We start from the raw sequence: 23,005 nt of genomic DNA, 5'->3' as shown, positions 1-23,005 counted from the left end.
GTTTCTACAAAGGTCCTTTGTGTACACAATTGTCTCAAAGATCAAAATCTGAGGCAAGCCTACAAAGCCAAAAGCTCCATCCTACCTGATGACAATGGTGCCTTGATCCAATCAGCTTGACCCACCATCTTTCTAGACGCATGTAAGACAAGCATCCAGACTTTTCTGATGTGTCCAAATAGCAGACTCTTTTGCAATCTTCAAACGTTTACTGAAGACCCATTGCTTTCAAGAGCACTTAATAGAGCGACAGCATTTATAAAGTTTATTTACACCACTAATTGTGTGTTTCATCACTAATTGATGTTACATAGTTTAGTAATCTCTACATACAGATTCTAGGAATTGTGTATTGCTTGCAAATTGATGGTATTGGGTATTGTGTGGATCATTTTTGGCAGTGTCCTCGCTCAGAAATACCTTGAATTTAGGGTCTATAGATACTATCTTTTTAAATCTTTCAGCCATGCTGTAAGGTGGACAAACCTGAGAAGCCTAACCTGGAAAGAGTGGAATGAATTAATTGTACATCTTGGCATAAGTTCACCAGTGCAACTAATGCCGAAATGCACTATATGAGAGGTGATGAAGTGTATACAGAGACTCAGTATGCTTTTGTAGGATCATGAACAATGTTGCAAGAGAGTGATTCAGAGTGATGTAGAATTTAATGGAGGAAGGTCTAGATTTATTGAATAGAAAGGAGATATCCTGCAGCGGTGTAACTAATGCTGCCTCATTTTTTTTACAGGGGGGCAAAGATTTATCATTCATTCAGACTTGTATAGCTAGACCCTGAAAGGTCCAATAATATAATTCAAAATTTGACAGTGCCAAAATACCTCAGGGCTTTCTGTAGCTGTATTTAGCCAAAGCTATTGTTTCTCCTACCATTAGTTTAGCATGGTACCGTTGCTGTTCCAAAGAAAAAACATGATTGAAAGATTGAACCTCTTTGAAGCAAACTTTTTGGTCCGTTTTGAGGCTAACAATCATTTTAAGGGTTTGCCATGCACTATGTGCACACAGTCTTCACAGCAGGTTACTCTTCTTATTCTCCTGCATCATTATCTGAAGTTTTCAAAGTCTGATGGTTCTTGCTAGTTCTGAATGTTGTTCTGCATATTTTAATGACCTCAGATATGGAATCTGACATACTTGTTAACACCATTATCAGTCTAGCTCGATTGCTTTGCTTATTTGGCTATGCGAAATGCCAACTGATTACTTGTTTTTTTTTTTGTTTGTTTTTTTTTACATATGTACAAGGATATGTTCCTATTATGCAAGCTGTAAAATGTAAGATAGCTAATGTATACATTCAGTACTTTTAAACTTCCATTGGTAGTGTTTTCATTGGTATTTGTACTTTCAAGCATGATTAATGCACTGGGTGTATCCTGACACAGTAAAGCAAGAGAACAATGGGCTTCTTCAGTACTCAAATAAGTAGTGCCAAATGAGTAGTGCATTGGTTATCTCAAAAATAACCAATTCCATGCCTTGTGTGCCAACGTTTAACCAGAATAAACCCAAAAACCAACCTTAATTCTGACTTTAAACACGTAAAGTCAGAATTAAGGTTCATTTTTGGGTTTATTCTGGTTAAACATTGGCACAAAAGGCATGGAATTGGTTTAAGAATAATCAATATATAGAGAATATTATCTGTTCATTACAAGTATGCCTATGTATAATCAATAAATTTATATCTGAAGATTTCACAAATCAAATCTAATCTTAAAAATTTTTAAACAATTTTTCACAAATTTGTGTAATACCCATAAGACCCCTAATAAAAGCTTGGTTATATGCAAAATGGGACAAACACAGTCAATCAAAACTTAATTGCCCTGAAAGGAAGAGGGCTGGTAACCTCTCAAGAACCACCAACCCTCAGTTCCTTTCAGACAGAAATACAGAACAAAATAAACTTTTAAAGAAAACTAGATTTATACTGGTCATTTATAAAATAAAATTTGACAAAGAAGCAGATGAGATGCAAATCAGCACTGTTGTATTAAAACTACAGTATGTATCTTAATTTTTTTCATGATTCCTTTTCATTTATTACATTATTTGAACATTGTTGTGAGCATTTCGTAAGCAACACAGCAAGAGCCCGAAATAATTAATCAAATCAAATTTAAAGTAACTTAAAAATGCCAGGTATTCAAAAAAAAAAAAATCAGTAATAAACTATTTATTCTATCTTGCACAGCTCAAAACACGCAAAAGGCATGTACTAAGTTTCTTAATTAATCATGGGTGTGTTTTGGCCGTAATGTGCAATAAACCAATCAGGGTGTCACTTGCTATTCCCTTTAAGAGCCAGATATGATCTGACTTTGGTGGATTGCTATTTTAATGGAGCAAAGTGGGGGTTGGGCACACGCCTGTGTTGACAATTCACTGCAAAGATAGCAACTAATGTTTGACTGTTGACGTCTGCCTAGGTTATTTCAGTCAGTGGCTCACCTGTGTTTTCTGTTGCCAAGATAGCAATATGCCAGAAATCTACCTGAACACACCTCATTTCGAGACCACCACGTCAATCAGCATAGATATATACACAAGCACCATTGCTATTTAAACGATGCAGATGGAAGGCGTGAAAATTGACTGTTGGTCGGGTGTAAGATAGCAATGAGTATGGAGACACGCCTTGCACAGGGCCCATAATTTAATTCATTTAAGTAACTCTGTTCTTGAAAATGTAACAGTGTGGTAGAATAAGAATGGTAAATTGATTGTCTAAAATTACATACATAAATAAACAATAATACACAGAATGTAATTACATACATTATGAGGCTAAAATGTCCTGACTGACAAAATGACAACCCATAGCTGCTCAATATGCTTTAACAAGCCAGTGTCCAGTTAAGTTGACATATGATCAATTCTTTACAAATGGGCCTATCAATAATGGTCTAGCTGTCAGTGACCCAGGCATTTAACCTTTTGAATAGGTTAACTCTTGTCTTCATCTGTTAGAAAAGAGAGAGCTGGATAGAATGGAAAAAGAGTCCCTTTTAGAAAGTCAGAATAGACATCTTAAGCCAAAGCTTCAAATATACAAAAAATAAAAATATATATGTCTTTGTTTCTTTGTTTTGTTTGTTTTAACAGGCACCACAGATTTAAAAACTGAATGTTCTGACTGTGAGTACATATCAGCCTTGATGTGGTTTTCATAGGTGTATAACTGCATTTACATGTTAACTGGCTTTTCAAGCTCTAGGGAGCTTAATCAAAAACAAGGCTCTCGAAGACTCTTAAGACTGAATATTATCAAAGATCTGGCCAATTCCCTTGACAGGCAAATCAAAGTCATGCCTCTCATACAAACAGTTTTTTGAGCTTCTCATGTTCGTCAACACTTGACCTTTGGATGGACTCCTTAGCAATTAGCAAAATAGATTTGAGGAATTTCTCAAATGACTACCACCACTAATTGGATCTCATTTACATTAACAGTGAAAAAAATCTGACAAAAGCTCATTGGAAACAGACTCAACTACCTTTGTTAGGTTTACAGTGTTCTTGAACTGTAATCCACCCTCAAAAAGCAATTAGACATGCTAGTCTGTCTGATATTCTATACTACGCAGCCATTTCATGACCTAGAAGGAAGTTACCTTAGAGATGCCTTGCCAGGACCGCTGGGGACAAACAGAGGAATCGTGAGACAAATGCTGGTAAATAACTGAAATGACAGATCCAATCCTACATGTATTATATAAATAGAGATGGATTGCCACTGAGGCAAGTCAAATATTAATAAATAGATGTGGTGCTTAGACGTGACGATGGCTGCGGCATTAAACCCATTTATCTTCCACTTTGCTTTTCCTCCTGGCTGTAATATTTCTCATCAATCAGCAAGTGCAGTGTCAACTGTAGCTATAGTTCAGCAATAGCAGAATGGCAGTCCCAACGGGGCTAGCTCTGCACCCACCTTGTCAATCAATGACAATCTTGAGTTAATGAATGTGTAACAGGCCTTTGAAGTGGTGAATAATTGAATCTTTTGTTCATAGAGGGGTCTGACAATGGGTTATGGCTGTTGACAAATCTGTGCAACTTTCTGGCGCATCAGCCTTATTGTGCTTAACATTTTACTGCAACACGTTTAAACTGGTACCAACGTTCAAGTCTGAGAAACCGTAACATTGATAGTAATGCTTACACACCATTTACACCAGTAGTTATGTAGGATTAGTGATTCATTAGGAGCATCACTTTTCACCACATTTAAAAACTTACCAATGTAACTTCACACACCCGAGATGTACCTTACAGAATATATATTTATTTTACATCATTAAATAATAGAATTTTAACCCAAATGTTTGTGTAATCAGCATTTTTAATTGTGTTTTAATGATTGTAATTAGCACTTAAGAGGAGTCAGCAACATCTGATTGACACATACAAGACCCAGCATTTTATGAAAAATGCATCCACTTTGAAGGCAATGCACACTCAGATATGTTAGCTTTAAATCACATAGTGCCAATAATCCAAAAAAAAAACCCACAAAAAATAACCATATACAAGCTTGAGTGACATCCTGACATCTGACAGTCAAATGAACCACCTAGACTACTTCTATTCAAACTAGTCTGAAGACAAACCTGGATCTTTTGGCACACCTGAGCAAAACAATTGTCAATCAAGTGCCATCAAATATCCATTTCAAGAGCGAAATAATATGTATTGCAATACCAGTAACCTATTTTCTTTCTTCAAGGGTGTGTGTCCTGCATTTTTTAAGGAGCCCAGACCTGAAAAACAGAATGGAAAAATCAATTGGTTTTCTCCATGCAGAACCAACATATCTGTTCTTGCATCAAAACTCTGACAATAAAGAAAAGCTAATTTTTTAACCCCAAAGCTCCTAAACTGGTTTGTTTTGTCTTGATCAAAAGAATAATTATTATTTACAATAATTATTTATTATTATTTATTATTTGCAATGCTATCAACATCATTACTAAGCTTTATTATTTTGACAATAAAATCCTGTGTCTTAGGTCTACTTGAAGCCCCAGCACCTTAACATTGTTCTCCTTTTTGAAAAACAAAATATCACCTTATTATATAAACTGCACTACCCTCACACCTGTTTCCTTTCTAGTACAAAACAAGACACAGTTGTTTAAATGTTGTTTTATACTAAATAAAAGTTGTTTTTTTACTTCTTTAAGCACAGTATATAAATTATTGTAAATAATACATAGACTGGGCAAATATTTAAGAAATTGGAATTACATTTCAATGTGGTGGCTCAGCGGTTGAAGCGCCGGGCTAACGATAACAGGGTTGTGGGTTCGATTCCCAGGCTTGGCAAGCTGCCACTGTTGGGCCCTTGAGCAAGGCCCTTTACCCTCTCTGCTCCCTGGGCGCTGGAGTTGGCTGCCCACCGCTCTGGGTGTGTGTACTCACTGTCCCTAGTTCACTAGTGTGTGTGTATGTTCACTACCACAGATGGGTTAAACGCGGAGGACACGCTTGGCTGTACAGTGTACACTGTACAGTGACAAATATGTGCACCTTTTTTACCTTTTTATTTAATGAGCTACTTGGCTATACAGAGTGGGGAAAATACATTTAATGTTTCTATTTCAGAAAAGCTAAGTATGATTACTTTAGAATTGTGCCATTTTTTCTAGCTAAATACTGTACTTCCTCTTAACTGTTCTGGGTAAGCCTAACATGAATAATGTGGCTAATTTCAGTTCAATGTACTATTTAGCCAATATAAAAATTGCAGTAACTGCAGTACACATTCCATGCTCCAAACAAGACATTATTGATGAAATTACTACAGTTTGATTATTCTAAAACTGCCTGTCTATTGAAGAAATTGCTAACTAAAGAATCACAAACTACATAACTTCAAATATGAATACTGTTGGCTCCATCCAGTTATTTCGTCAACAGGCAGATTCATAGATCTGTATAGAGTGTCTTCTTGAATGGCAATGGTCTGAGAGGCAAAACTTTCTTCAAGGATTTTCTCTGAGGACTTTCTTTCACTGTTGGACAAAGGCAGAAGTCAGTTGCTTTCAGGAGCCACCAAGTCTCTGCAGTCACAATTAGATGCCACCTTTATGCATGTATTTTAAAAAAAAGCCTCTGCTATTCTCAAACCTCAAACTGCTCAAAGTTCCTGGAGTTTGCTAAACATCATAAACATGGAAATAGACCGCTTGATCACCAGATGAGACAAAATGTTTTTTCTTTTTTTTATTTTTGCTGACACCCAACATATATTTCTATTAACATGATCTGGGTCATGAAGAAAACAAGAACTAAACCAGAAACTAATCTTTGTGGTATGGTGGTGAACCTACAATGACATCCAACTTCAGGAGCTCATCGATTATAATATGGCTGCTTCTGTCTAGAAAGCTAAGAGTGGGTTGTAGCATCTTGTAGCAGGATAATGACCCAAAGCATACTTCCAAATCCAAAACCCACACAAACCACAAAATCAAGCTTATGTCATCTCGGGCCTCACATCTAAACCAAATTGAAAGTTCACAAGCAAGTACCAAGGACTGTGGAGGATCCAGGGAGATTGAATGAAGGAAATGGTGAAACAGTCTCAGATATGTTTATACTGTATGTGTCTGCTGCACCCAGCATTCTAAAAGAAGACCTTCACAGAGAGAGAGAGAGAGAGAGAGAGAGAGAGAGAGAGAGAGAGAGAGAGAGAGAGTACACAAAGTACTAAATACAAAGTCTCCAGTCCTTGTAATGCTTTTTTAAAAATAATTATTATTATATATTATTTTTCCTTACTGAAAGGTTTCTCTCATACTGTCAGTGTAAGATCAAGCTGAATTTTGGCGTCTTTCCTGCAAACTGAACTCCTCTTACCTGATGTTCAGCACTGACCAGAAGGTTTAAAAATAAGATAAATTAAGCAGACTAATTGGGCCAATTGCACCTTTCCTCTCTACTAATACATAGCGAGGCTAGCTACTTTGGGTCTAGCAGGTTTGATTTGTTTACTTTGTTAAACCTAGAAAGAAGCTGTTACATATAAATATGCATGTCTGTGTCTGCAACATGTGTCCAACTAGAATTGCCAGGTGTGTGGTTTTGGACTGGGTTGTGGTTTGTTGTCTGGCTCAGCCTCACTCTGAAATATTCTGATTGAGTTTTACTCTAAAGGCATTTGGTTTGTTATTGTTACTGTCATTGCATCTCTTTCTCTCTCTCTTTCTCTCTCTCTCTCTCTCTCTCTCTCTCTCTCTCTCTCTCTCTCTCTCTCTCTCTCTCGCTTTCTCTCTTTCTCTCTCTGTCTGTCTCTCTTTTACATACACTCTAAATTGCTCATGGTTCCATCGCTCTTTTAACCTTTTGAACCCTTGGTTTATTATAGTCACTACTATGAATTATTTGGTAATACTTAATTCATAGAGCATATTTTTTTTATAAAGCATATTTTGTCCCACAGGGTTCTGTTTTAGGATCTAACGAAACTGATGTTACATATGAAAGTAATGCTGTAGAAAGGCTGAAGAACTGAAGCATAGGCCAATGTACAAAGTTTAAGCAGTTTATTATGCTTTGTTAACCCCTTAACCTCTTCAAATGCCATAGCTCGCAGACGAGCCACATCTGATCGTATATACATTTTGGTCACAAAATATATTGCCTGAAAAACTTTTACCCAAAAATATTAGTTACAATATGCATATTCATATTTTCCATTATGCCAGTTTTAGCCAATGTGGACTGTATTATACACCGATCCAATGGGCAGACTCTTTAATGTAAGCTCTTCTACTTGACGTGTTCAGCTACTGATTTACAATCAAAAGAAAAAGTTATTCCAAACAAGATATCTTCCTCACAAAATATGTCACGATGGCCACCACCACTTACAGACAAACTTTATACCACTGCATACCTTAGTTTGTCCCCTTCAAATCGACACCAAATTTGTATCTTTCCTCCAATCCACTCATTGTAATCCACATCTTTGTGCTTGTAAAAAAAACTAAAATAAAGAAATTATAAAAAATATTTTCCCCTTGGATCTCTGCCTTCAAACACCTATGGCCCACTGGCAGTGTTGTTATTACAAAGATATATTACCAGTTTGTACAAATGTCCCTGTCGATATTGAGTAATACACCTTAGAGTGTAATAGACCTTTCTGTGTTGAGGAGCTAAGTATGGTTGTATGGAAGTCCTGCATCTAAACATAGTTACAGTAATTAAAAGAGTAAACATGTCTTTCCATAATAAAAGACATGTTGACAGTTGAATAACGAAACCAATGTTTAGCATATCCTACCCTTAATAAATAGTTTCATTATTTGTATCTTAACCCCAGCATTTGAATGAAGTCAACGCTCCATAGATTGGAGCAGGATATCATTCAGGGTATCAGCATAAGACAGGCAAACTCTTTGCTAAATTATCACAAACCATTTTAAATTTTAGCCCATTTATAACACCTTTGGGATACTGTAAATCCATCAAAATATGCATTCCGTCATGCTCAGACACCGTATTCCATGTGAAAGATCATTTCTTGCTTGTCAGAGCCTTGGCATGCTGGTTTCACCCATCACTCTGAAAGAACTATGTGATGGGCTTGTGAGACAGCACTGCTCCTTTATTGCTGTCACTTTCTTTTTAGTCCTGCCTCATGAAAATGAGTGAAAACAAATAGATAAGCTCAGGAGGAAAAGCCCACCCAGGTTGATTTCACACTGCCAGTCAACACGGAGAGAAGAAAAGGGAGTCTACTCTTTAGTGTCGAGTTCCATGTCCATCAGTGAGAAAATTACATTGGTGCACACCCCTATCTTTACCACCTAGAAGAACACAAACACCTTCATCACGCATCTGCAGACCACCACCACCATCATCAACTTTTAGCAAACTTTTTCTTCCCCTATTTTGAAAGTCACCTTTATGATTAAGCTTCACCCGTACGTTTGAGATGACTTTCGCCTCCTGTAATCCTCTTTGAAACAGTGCAGAGAAGTGTTGCTGCGATGTTGCAAGAAGGCAAAGCTGTACCCGGTGGGATTTCGCTTAAAACCTGGCATCAGTGTCACTGCATTTACACTAATTACAACTTCATACACCCAGCGGTTCCGTGCAGCGACTGTGCGAGCAGAGATGTGGAGAGAATCCATATTCAATTCGTCTAGTCTATTGTGCGAGGATCCTTAAAATGATAAGATGCTGCATTCCATCGGTATGAAGAATAAACCTGCAAACCTGTTAAGCCCCTGACACTCGTCTGCTCTCCGTAGCTCATCACAATTGTAAATTTGAGACTGCCAGGCAGATCAAAAGGCCTGCCACTGTCCAGGCGGCGTCGCTTGTCAAAAATGTTTTCTTCCCTTGACGTTAATGCCTCTGCTTTTGCCGGAGAAAGAAAGAAAATAACAACAACCACTGTGCATATATGGAAATGAACATTTGGTCTGCAAAATTAAGCTCAACCGTAGGCGATCTTTCGACAAGCTTTTGGCTTGTTAATTGGCCACTGATTGTTTTTCAGGGTGCCCAGAATTGTTTTGGTAATTCTTGCACAGTCTTCTGCTGGAAGCTTGCCGCCAGGTGAACATGTTTAGCTCCAGTGGTGAAAACCCCTCTAGTTTGCACCGCAAAAACTAAGACTGAAGGCCAAACAAATGTAAAGTGTACCCCCCTGCTTTTCATGATAAATACTTTATGAGAGAAGCACGCAGTCTCGTCTTGACGTTCCCTTTTTTGATGCTACTGACTGTGTTTGACCATTATTATCATTGTGATTTATAACAATGATTTACTAATAGTAAATTAGGCACCAGCTCAAGGTCATTAACTAAATAATTAAGACATTACTCTCATTAATACACATCTAAAATCAGGTTCTTTTCAAAGCAAAATAATAAAAGAAAGTAGCTTCACAGAGTGAAAAGAACATTATTATGATGTGCTTTCAGTGAAGATCATGTTTTAATGTTTTCAAGGCTAAAATATGCAAGGATGAATAGTCTACTTTAGAACCCATTCTGCTTCCATTTTGTCTTTTTTCTGTGCTTTCTGTTGAAAGATGGCTCACGTCTGCCAGCAAGGTGGGCGGGCAGCTCAGCAGTAGTGATGGACCTATAAATAATGTTATCAATTCTATCTCCAGTGGCTCGCTTAATTACTACAACCTTGTGTGCTTAATTAGGTGCAGATGTTACTAAGTCTAGAAGTGAAAGTTATTTTCTTTTTCGAATTATTTCACAAGTCTTGGGGTGACATGATAAACCACATGTCTTCTTAATAAAGTGCTGTTGTTGAAATGCAGCAAGAATGCAGTGTTGTTTAGCAGAACACATGTAAACAGACACAATTGTAAAGTATTACTGTCTACACAATAATATCAGAACATTACCAACACCTAGGAATAACCATCCCTGGTTTGGAAGGGGCTAGCGAGAAGCTGTGGCAAGGACTGTATTAAGTGACGAAAGGTGTTCATTATAGATGTTAACTGCTCCACAGTGGAGCATTGATTGCATTGTGAGTCATTGTTCCCCCTAGCATCAATGGCTCATGGGGCACCACTGTTATATTGCTGGGAGGCACTCTGAGTGTGAGAAGTCCATGCATCCCACTAAGTTAATGGTTTCTAAGATGCTACCACCCTTCGCCTGGTATCCTTTTATCATGACTTTTGAAGATCAGTCAAATCATGTCCATTGCCCATGACAATCGTTTTGCACTCTGTTGTCACAACTGACTGGTGTGTGTGCTTATTTATTTGTGCAGCAAACCCTGTCAAGTAGCAACTGTGACTTCCAGGGCCAAGTTCATTCCAAATCAGGGGTGGTCATAATAGTCTGATTATGAGTATGACAGGAGACGAAGGGTGGTGGCGTCTCAAAAACCACCAACTTTGTGGAATGTTCTAGAGCCACCATAGTGAAGGTGTACTGAGAATTTACTTCCTGTACATTAAGGGGCTTCCATCAGCATAACAGTGGTGCTCCACAGGCCGTTGATGCCAGAGGAGAATGACGACTCCGGCAAGTGTTGCAAAGTAATTAACGCCCCACTGTGGAACATTTAACCTCAATAATGAACACCTTCCGTCACCTAATACAGTTTATGCCACGATGTCTCACAAGTGTAATCCGAGCCAAGGGTGGTAATTCCCACTATTAGGTAGGTGGTCATAATATTCTGATATGACTGTGTAAAATGAAAGGGTTTGTAGGCACCACACAAGCATACAGTATGTTTTCCTGGCACTTAATGAAAAAGCTGTGTTGCTAAACAACATATCAACAATGTACAATCGAGAAAGCTCTAATTAGATTTGAGGACCCATAGTGATTCCTGCTGACTGCAGGATTCTATCACCAATTAAAGTAATTAATTGAACAATAACATAGTGTAATCACTTTTCAAACCTAGGAAAAAAAATGTTTTTTAAGAACGCTCTCCAGCCCAAGAGCTTTGGCTTGATGTTTATGGCCGAGTGAACCGCTTGGTTTATTCTGGGTGGAATACACCTGTAGAAATTAATTAAGGAGTAGGATATTAGTCTTAACTTGTAAGGGCATCTATGCTTAGCTAGACTTAAAATCTTGGGAATTCACACGTGGGAAAATGTGCTCCACATTTTAAGTTCACTTGTAACTGCTTGCCTGTACTAATTGTACTAATTGGTTGGAATATTTTGGTTTCTACCTGGACTGTCTTGGAGCAATGGTCATTTTCTTGGTGCTGCTTCACCCTGGCATGTTTAAGCTTGGAAACTGCCACAGGTTTCGCTGCATTTCTGTTGAGATGTTCACCTAGAGAAATATGTGAAGGTTCTTGGCTTGGACATACAGTTATTATGTACTCTTATGATACAACTGCTGCACATCCTCCAAAACATATCTAGCACTTACAGCAGTGTAATTCTTTGTGATGCTTTAGTGCACAATGTCTTTAAAGAGACATTGACAGTAAGGTCTCCATCATATAGACCTAGATAAAGCATTTATCCATGCAAAGAACCTTTTTATGCTTTATTGTTCAACAGGGCTCTTTGAAGGACCATGTGCCTATGCAATGATCCATTTTCGTAAGCATACCTGAGGATTCAACACACTTGTGCATCTAATTTGCAAATATTGTCTTTTAAAGAACCATCCACTTAAGGGTTCTCTAAGGATTCAAAAGTGGCATCACTCCAACAACCTTTCCTGATACCTTTATTTCTAGGATTGTATAGCAAGCATGGTTCAGTCCCTGCGGTTTGGCCTGAGTAGGTGTGTGTGGGCTTGGGGGGAGGGTTAGTCATATTTCTCATGGGTAATGTGGCTGATTGTTCAATCACGTCACACGCTCCACTTAGGGAGGCCAGTGAGGCAATCATGTGCATCTGGAGGCAGAAAGATCGATTGGCCAGTCTTTTCCCTCCACTGAGCTCCTCCCCAAGCTGTGTCCACCTGACATGTTGGCAGATGTACACCCTGTTTATTGCAGATACAGCTTTAAGATGGATACTGCACCCCAGGCATGACCTTCAGAAGCTATGGTCAAGCCAGTTTGCATGGCCACTCTGAATATTTGATTTTTGGATGACTACAGCATTCCTTAATGAGAAAGTAGCCTAGTGCTAACTTCAACAGATTAGGCATTCTGCAGTGTGTCATATACTGCGTGAGGATCATGCAGTTATTAAATATGTAAGTACATCAGTGCTTGTTTCTATGAGCTGCAAGCAAGACAAGATATCACATTACAACAAGCTTTAGTTTGTTGATGTCTTTGAATTCTGAAGGTTTGCATGTGCTAACAACAGATGCTATTTGGACCTTAGGTGTAATTGTATATCACGGTAAAAATGGCACTGAATAAACATACTCAGCTATCTTTCTAATCATGAGATTAAACATTGTTATATTGTCAATAACTGTTTTGTAGTCATGTATTTTAACTGTGCACAGAGATTATTCCCCTTTACTCTGAGCAGAACCCGCATATCTTATTCCTCTCCAACTAATCCCACACAGCCAAGAACACAATTTACTGACTCAGAAGTAGACTGACTCTGTATGCATGAATATCAGTGTCCAGCACAAGAAGCAAAACAGCTTTTATCAAATCTTCTCTGTGCTAGTTTATGCAATCTCCTGGACTAGCAATGTTTTACTCTGCTCCAAAATGTATCTCTCTGGAGAAATCTCATTTAATATGCATTACGAGGGCTCTGGTTCACATTGACAGCAAGAGCTGCTTTTGTTTGTATGCCCTTAATCTAATGATCAGTCTGATCTCATTGGAGAATAGCCAAGACAAGGAAAACCCCCAAAACATCCAGACTCCATGTCTTGTAAGGAATCTAACAATCTGACAAAGAAAAATGACCAATGCCTTACTGGAGTGGCAGCACTTGACTCAACACTTTGATTCCTCTCCATCCCAGCAGAATTCACTTTCATAGCGGGGGTACCAGTGCATAAAGTCTTCCCTGGTGGAGACCTGACAGCCTCAGATGCCAAAAATCCATCTTCCAATGCAATTTAGCACACAGGGAGCGGCGAGATGGGAAAATTATACAGGACTTCAGTCTGCTTTTTAACAGGTAGCATGGGAGACCCTGTAGACACATTTGAAATAATGGCAGGTTACAGGAACCTGACAAGTCAAAGTTAGTCACTCCAAAATACAATTCCAGTCACCTTTGAACTTCGGTTGGCAGAGAAGGACAGAGACCCTTCTTTTACTTGTCTAAGTTGACCAGAATATAGTCATCTCTTAAACCTAAACCGTTGTATCTGAAATCGAAGGTCATTCTAAATCAATGTTCAGATGACGGTGTAAAGAAATATTTGATAATCAGCTCAAAACAGCTTTGTGCTTTGGCTGTACATCAGAACAAATGGTAACAGGACAAATAGACAAGTAGTAATCTTCCCCTTCTAGAGTGCTAGTTCTCAGCCTTTTATCTCTCAGGGCCCACGACATGGGTTATAATCCATTGATACAAGGTACAGCTGAGATCCTTTCAGCATCAGGCTTCAACAGAAATGATGATTCAGTACAAAAGTCAAGGTTATCCATCACCATTTTGTTCACATATTCCCCTGTACCACTCCACTCCAATGGTTTCATTTGGATCATTTGACTTCATCTGAACCATTGTTCTTCAGCTGTCAAGAACGTATTTCTCAAAGTGGTAACTTGTATACAATCAGTTCAATTCAGGTAGTGCTTTTCCCGCTGCAGGGCTGCAGGACTGAGGGGAAAAACTAAGTGCTTTCTGAGAAAAGGGGTTTCGGTGCCATTTCAGCAAAGGTGACCCATAGACAGGACCAGAGGAAGCAAAGTTTGACCAGAACAACACGACTTAAGTATACGTTTACTTGGATTTACCAGATGTGTTGATGGGTTTTGAAAACGCCCATTCATTTTGCCGAAGCATAGAACATCACACCTGATGTGGATGTAGTCCTCTGGCCAGACCAGGTCAGAGGTTTACTGAATTTTGCAATAAATACATTTCTTTTGTTAGCTTTTTGTCCTTGTGCATTGATTTCCCTTGCAGTGTTTTCTGTTGAGTTCTGCTACATAATACATAAAATTGGTCACATTTTTGTTGCATATACATACAGTAATGTAAATGCTAATTTTGAGACAACACACACTTGCCCAAATTGAGAAAAAAGAAACTTCTTTCCACACGCTAGTATGCATTTACATGTGTAACATTGCCTCATGAAGCCAGCACATACACAAACACTTCTGATGGCAGTGAACTTGAAACGTGAAATGAAAAAGCAGAAATGGTGTGAATAGGTGTGATAAAAAAAATCATATTGAAGAGGAAGTGGTGTAAATAAATGAAGATCTTCAACATCAAAACATTCTGTAGAGCTAAAAAGTAGACACTGTGTGTTAAAAGGTGAACTCTGGAGGAGTTTTGAGAGTTATTTTGTTAGCATTTTTTTGTATGTGTTTAAGGCCTGTTCCTCTCTCTACTCATTACGATTGCTGACAATCATAGGAAGCACTTTCCCTGCAACATGATCTTGAAATAGTACCATTAGCTTACATCTGAAGGAACGTCATGCAACATGGCTTCCAAAACATTAGTAAATACCATTTTTGTTTAAGAATAAAGTCCATGCTAGTTTTGCATGCTTTTCCCATACGGATATCAGATAAATATCACTATATACTGTAGATAAAACATATGACATTTTGTTTTAATATATGGAATATTCCTATATCCAACATAAATTGCACTGAATATACATATCAAATATTTGTGACTTGAAAAGTTATTTAAAATTGTCCTTTTTCAAATAAGAGACATATATTTCAGCCATATATTAGCATTTATATGTATGACATGTACATTTAAAAATATTACATGTACATTTAAATAATTTACAAATGTATTATACCAACCACCAAGAGGTGTCCAAATACTTTTATCCACATAGTGTATGTGTATCTCCAAAAAACAACATTGGAACATTTCTATTGGTCCATTCACCATGAAATTTTCATACTGTAGAAATGTTTTTTTTTGGGACATTCACAATATGTTTTAATACATGCAACATGTGTATTAAAGTATTCACATGTATCTGTCCGATAAATGAAACTTATATGTATACAATTTATATTTTGCTGTATATGTTCAATACTTTTGTATATATTTCATAATAAGTATATATTTCATAATATATATTTATATATTTAAATATTTCATAAGTATATATTATACCAATGCATACATGGCCATATCAAATATTTGTATGAGTTCTTGCAGAATCAGAGTTAATTTGGTTTTATATAGGCTGTATGAGAATGCTATTCATTGATAACAGCTTGACATTCAACACAATTATCCCATTCAAACAGAGTGAAAAGCTCCACACCCTTGGCCTGACACACCTTGTGCAACTGAATGCAGGACTGTCTGTCAAGCAGGCCCCAATCTGTCAGGATTGGGAACTACACCTGGAGCACTCAAATTCTAAACACAGGGACCCCTTGTGGTTGCGTGTTAAATCCTAGGCTGCACACTTTTTTTTAACTTTTGACTGTCTTGCCTTTAATAGTAACAGAAAAAATCCAGGGGGTTGTGGGAAGTGGGGATGAAGAGGAGTCTACAGCACCCCCAGATTGACTAAAAAATTGAAATATTGTTCTGAGCCTAGTGACGGTCTTTGTGTACTCTTTGAGTTTTTAGTTTCATTTGATATTTTATTTTAACATGGAAACACTGAGTCAGATCACTACTGTCATCAGTTATTGACTGCTGTGGAGGCCTGTTGCTAAAAATCTATTAAAAGAGTATGCAGATCTGTGGACTAGTTCTGAGCACCAATGTTGCCTAATATTATTTTTAAAATAATGTAATAAAGTCTCATTTTTTTGAACTACTACATTATGTGACCGGTTATATTGCCATATCCAGTCACATAGCATGTTCTAACTTATAATAATAAATGAAGAAAAGGCATATCATTTTGCATGCCTTTGACAGTATTTGCCATTGTCACACAAAAACTTTGTATCTCTAAAACAACAACTTTACAGGAGAAGGAATAAACCCTAACTTTCAATGGAAGTCAATGTAAAAATCATTTATTCCAGGTCATTTTAGAGCATTTCTATTGGTCAATTTATTATGAAACCAGTGTAAAGAACAACTGCCAGATTCAAATTATGACAAAAAGTGAAAAGCTGCAAAAATTGAGATAAAAGGTTTCTGCATGAGAGCGATGATTGTCTGCTTAACATTTCAGCACTCCCAATTCAACCCACCTTCCCCTGTCCCTGCTTCTTTTTTTTATTAAATTTGCTGATGATAATGCATTCATGGGATTAATCCCTATTGAAAGGAGGTGGCTATGGTTCCCGGTGAACAATCAACAATCTATCCTTAAAGGTCAAAGAAATGGGAGGATTGTGGTCTAGCAGAAAAAGAGCAGAGCAGCAAACACCAGTATTCAAAGAGTCAGAGAGACTGAGCATCTACAAATGTCTTGACATCCACATCAGCGAGGATTTCACAATACAATAAACCTGTTCAGCAATGAATCAGCAAATATATTTTCTGCAAAGTCTTTGTAGCATATCGATGAGAATTGTGAGGAACACCTAAAGGTGCAACCTTGTGAGTATTCTCACCAGCTCTGACATGATCTGGTTTTGAAACTCTTTCCAAGACCAAAAATGTGTGCAGCGGGAGGTCAGGACAGCCTAGACAATCTCAGGAAATGACCCTCTCACCACTGGATGATATACTGTATATCACACCAGTGTTCTCCGGAGGGCCAGCAAGATCACAAAGAACAAAATCCACCCAGAACATTTTTTTTCACACTGTTCCCAACAGGCAGACAAAACAGACACGTAAAATCCCGGAGAACCGAGTTATGGAACAGTTTCCATACCCAGGCCATTAGGACTGTGAATGACCCTCGTCCAGTGGCCCTCCTTCCAATCCCCAAAACACCCCCTACTCTACTCACACAAGCATCTGCCCAGTAATACACTGGTCTCTAGAACTCATACCACTCATACTCATACTGTTTTAGGACTAGAACCAGGACCAGTAGTATACACTAATTAGTATACACTTTTATTATTAATTTAATTTAATTTAATTTTTTTTTTTTTTCATTTTTACTGTTTGGCATCTGTGCTACATTTTGAAAGTATCCCAGAATCTTCACCACGTGATTCTTCACCCAAATACTGCATTTTGAAACTAGACCAATTTGGCCAGAAGCTTGCGAATCTGGCAACTTTGCAGCAAATGGCGTTAGATCATCAAATAGAGCTAACAGATTGGAGAGCTGTCCATTGTAAGAGAAAATAAGGAGAGGAAAATAATACTGTGATGACCAAAATGAAATGATAATAATTATTTGATGAGCATTATGTGCTTACAAGTATGTTCATTATTTTAATTTCATTAGTCACTTTTCATGCTATCCATTAGTGATTTATAAAAATGTATATTTCCCTATGGAAGTCTCACACAACTGTGCTGGGCCAGAAATCCATATTGTTTAAGAGTTTCTAAAGAGTTTAAAGTCAGTTTGTCAAGACATGCTCCAATGTCAAGCTTTAGAATCGACTGCCTATTTCATCACAAAGAAATGTTCCATGAATGCGTGTGAGTGGGTTGAGATATTGAGACAAAAAAAAAAGAAAAACATCCAGGACCATCGGACACACAAGGCAGTGTGAGTGGTCATTGTTGCTTCAAGGCCAGAGTCTTGGAATGGACGTTTTATTCAGCCTCTTTCAAATGAGTTCAGATTCTTAAACAAAAAGGCCAGACTTACATTTTCGAAATGTACAGCACTTCTATTTGTAGCTCCTTTGCACCTATTTGCAAAGAGTATCTGGATACAGCTTGGGGCAAGTACATACTGTACGTGTCGGTGAGGATGTGTGAGTGGGAGGGAGGGGTAAAAAAAAAAGCAGCATCTGTTGAAAACATGGAACATACTGTATAATAGAGGGAAGTGTTCATATCACTTTGAGGAACAGACAGCCATGCTGTCAGATGTTGAAACGCCAAGGGCTTGATTGACAAGGCTGTGCTAAACACTACATTTGAACTTCTTAGCACATCAGGACATAAAAACAGGCCTTCAGCATTTATTAGTGTTTGGCATCTGACATGTGTGAGGGAACAGAGTGAAGATTTTCTTTTTTAAGACATTTTAAAAAGCTAATGTAGTTAAACAGTGTAAACTAATTAACTGTATAGGATAAAAAATCTAATCTCCCACAAATTAATACAGACCCTCATAAATGGTTCTTGCATTGTCTTGCATGGCTTGTAGGTATGGGTCTAGAAAAATCTAATAACCTCTTCAAAAACAAACCTTTAAAAGACAAAACAAAAGTGTTTTTTCAATGGCATCACTCCAACCGTGACATTTATTATATGTATTAATAGCCGTTATCTTCTTATCTGCTTCATTCTCCCCAGGGTCATGCTGGGTCTGCAGCCAACCTTGAAACACTGGCCACAGGGCAGGAATACCCTTTTGGACAGGGTGCCGGTCACATCGCCAGTGCCATAACAGTGTACTACACACACCTAGAAGCATTTAGCATAGCCAGTTAACCTACCGTATTTTTGAGAAGTTTGAGGGAACTCACAGAGACACAGGGGGAGGCTCCTCACAGTGACCAGAATGAAGACTGAGGCCTCTACTGCCGTGTGGCACACACACTAACTTATGTTATATTCATACATTATATATTCATATACTTCACTTGTTTAAAAAAGAAGGTTTGTCAGTGATTATGTGTGTTTCTTTAGTTAAATGTTGGCTTTAAACAGAATCATGACAACTCAAAGAACCATTTGAGAGCATTAAGGCAGCATTAGATTCTTGCACAATTTTTCACTCCTGGGCTCCACCTATAGTTGTGTGTTATTCACTTTTACACCACTGCTGTAAATATAAATCACAGAGCTTCCACTAATATACATCTATTAATGTGCATTTGTTGACAAGTTATGAGATACTAAACCGGCATCTGAATTGAAAGAAGCAATTTGACTTCTAAGTAACATTACAGGATTTTACACAAATATGACATGGGTTAGAAAGTCTTGTGTTACAGTAGTAGCACTCTGGGCCCAGACTGGCAATGACAGAGATGCTATTCTTCCTATTATTCTTCATGTATCATCAAAATGATTTAGGACCGTACAATGGTCACATAATGGTGCTATAATTTTTTTGTTGTTGTTTTTCTTTACATGCAGAGGCAACCACTTGTAGATTTTACACTTTCTCGTAGAGTCTTCTAATATAAATATTCTCTGAATTATCTGCTATGGTTACATGGAGCAAAAAAGCAAAACCTTGTATCTACAACTCAATCTATGGGAGAAGCCAAAAATATTCTTAACTGTCAATGTAAGGTAATGTTATTTATTATAAGTGTTTTGGTAGTCAATTTCTCATAAAATTGTGACACAGTGTAAGCATAAGCTGTTTTTTAAAATAATAACAAAAAAGGTAAAACAGGATACATGGTTTGTTTTGTCAGCAAATACATATTAATAAAGCATACTTTTGTTGCTTGTGCTGTCCCACTGGAGTCAATGAATGTGAAGCAAACACACTACATGAATTATTGAATATGACATAAAGCAATGTCTGCATGTAATGAATCAAGCTAAAATATGCACAAGCGTCCATATTTTGAACATCCATGGGCATTGTCATTACATTTATGAGTCCACATCATCTCCTCTGGTGTGTGCTTCTGTAAACCAGCCAAGTGCTTGGTAGGAAACGCATGCTTTTAAAAAGATGCACGGCTGGAACGCTGCCAAATTACAATATGAATTAAGTGGCAATCAAGTTGTGGCAGCGTACTGTCTTAATTAGAACCCTTGCTTATTCAACAAAAGCACCAGCACACAAAATAGGAATTACTGGTGGACTTAATAGTGAGTTCCAAATGTCAGTTCCCACTGGCATTTCCCCTTTGTAATAATGCATCTCACACCCCCAAAATCAGGTTACCGCCAACAAAATAAATGAATGAATTGATGAAACTGTTCATTTCTAATGTGATAAAAACAAATGTGTAGTGCTGTCGTGAACATTTTTAAGTGATAAACTACACAACAAAACATTTTCACATTCAGTTTTAGGCTAGAGCTCCTGTACACATCAATAATAACAGCACCGCTTTATTTCAGTCTTGTATAACCAGGGCCTGCAACCTTCAATATGTGATTTTTGAGAGGTATTCTGTCAGCCTTTAGCTTTGCTGGGCTGTACACAAAACAGTGTCATCTTCCACATAGGTGGCCAATTTAGACAAGCATCCAGTCGAGTGATACCCGGAGAGGTGGATATACTTGAATTTTGACTAGGGGAAAAAAAGATTTTCCCTGACAGAGCCACAAAAAAAAACCACCCTGTGTGTTAAGCTGTACTGATAATATAGACAGCACAAGTTGCTACAGCTGATTTCTATGACATCTGTGAGATTGTAATATGATTTCAGGGAGAAAATGTGCTTTTAGCAGCATGCCACCAACTACTGCCACAAAGGAAATGTTCTGAGAACCTACAGCTGAAGTTAATAGAGCGTGATTCTGAGGGAATTAACTTATCCATTCTGTATGCAAAATAACCCCGTTCACAGTTCTACAGTTCTACAGTTCACATCTTTTCTGGAATGCCTAGGATATATGACTTGGACATCAATACAGAAGTAAAAAGTAAAAGTAATGATAGTTATTTACAAAAAGACATAAACAGAAAGACACGGTTGTTGATTGATGTTATCTGTTGTATTCATAAGATAATACACATTCTGCAATTATATTTTTTGAATATATGAATTCTACAGATGTAAACCTCACAACAATCTTTATACTCAATCATACTTCAGGAAATTATTCAATGCGTCATAAAATCTCATTGATTTTATAGATTTCAAATATAACCAGTTGAATTGTTTACACAGTAATGGATTAGACATAAAATATGCCTAAATATATATATATACATAACATATATACCATAAATATATTTTATATCTATATTTAAACTAGACAGTGCGAAGCATATCACAGTGCAGTGTTCACAAGCAGTTGTCGCCTGCCCTTGTTTACTGTGTAACCCCTTCTGTCAACACAGTTTTCATCACCTTCTGATTCCCCCAAGACTAATTCATCCAGCAACCAACCAGTCACCATCAGAATTTGATGACTGTTCCCAACATTCAGTCCTAAATATGGATTGCTTTATTTGTTTTTAATGTCTTCCTTATTAAAAGTATAATATGATATTTTGTGTGTGTGTGCTTCCTTTATTTGTTTGTTAAAATATATATATTCATGTCAATGCCTGACAGATATTTACCAACTTCTCTACAGCATAAACAACAGCTGATTTCAATAATACCTGAATACCAGTTTGGATGGGGGGTGTATTCCCTTTTGGATTAATAACATTTAAGATTCCTTAGAGATCTTATTATTTAAGAGATGTATTATTTATGTTTGTATGTGTCTGTATGAAATGTGCTAGGTGTATATTAAAAAGGGTTGTTGTAGGATAGCCATTAGTTTGCTATTTATATATTATTACAAGTTTCAAGAATGTAATTATATCATGCTTTCTTAACCTGCTCCTCTCCTTAGAACCTAGTAGCCCATACAGGCCAATGAATTGCTTAATGTCAAGTTGTGGTTTTCCTCCGTTACAGGTTGAATAGCTTTCTGAATTACTTTCTTTATTGTTTCAGTGGCTTACCATTTCAATTCACACCTGGAAAATAATACAACCTTCTACAATATTCCTAATTGTCTCACCACTTTGCTGGCAGTAAATAAAAATGAAGACGTTCTAAAGAAACTCAATTCAAATAGTGAGTGAAGGGCCAAAAAATGTGTTCACCATACTGTGTGTTTGTGTGTGTGTTGCGTACACATTAAAATCCCCTGGGAGATATACGCCTTGCATATACTCAGCATATATTTGCACATACCTTTGGCTGCACCACTGGGCTCATCTGTGTTATGAGTCATTCTTAATACCGGCATGACTGAAATGTCATCCAGATACCTCATATTACTGAGCCAATCGCTCTGATTCCAGCATCTGTCACAACACACTGACAACAAACTTGGTCAAGCTCCATTTTGGCAATATATTACTTATTTGCTTTTAATTATCTCTTGTTTGTAGTGCTCCCCTTATCCTTGCCATACACCATTACCCAGCAGCATACTGCCTTTCTGACAAATATCAAGGAGAAAATTAACGCAATAAAAATAAAAGCAAAAAGAAATAAATGAATAAAAGCGTTCTGTACTGATTATTTTAGCATTATTTATTATGTGTGGTCGTACCTGAATGACTGTGGTCCTGGTTGCTTTAACTTACAGCTAATGTCATAACCAGGACATGGGACATAGGTGAAAACCATAGTCAGTATTGTGTGTGTGAAAGTGTAAAGAATCCTTTCA

The sequence above is a fragment of the Salminus brasiliensis genome, chromosome 19 (assembly GCF_030463535.1).
Source record: "Salminus brasiliensis chromosome 19, fSalBra1.hap2, whole genome shotgun sequence".
Classification (NCBI taxonomy): domain Eukaryota; kingdom Metazoa; phylum Chordata; class Actinopteri; order Characiformes; family Bryconidae; genus Salminus; species Salminus brasiliensis.
This window is presented reverse-complemented; position numbering follows the sequence as displayed.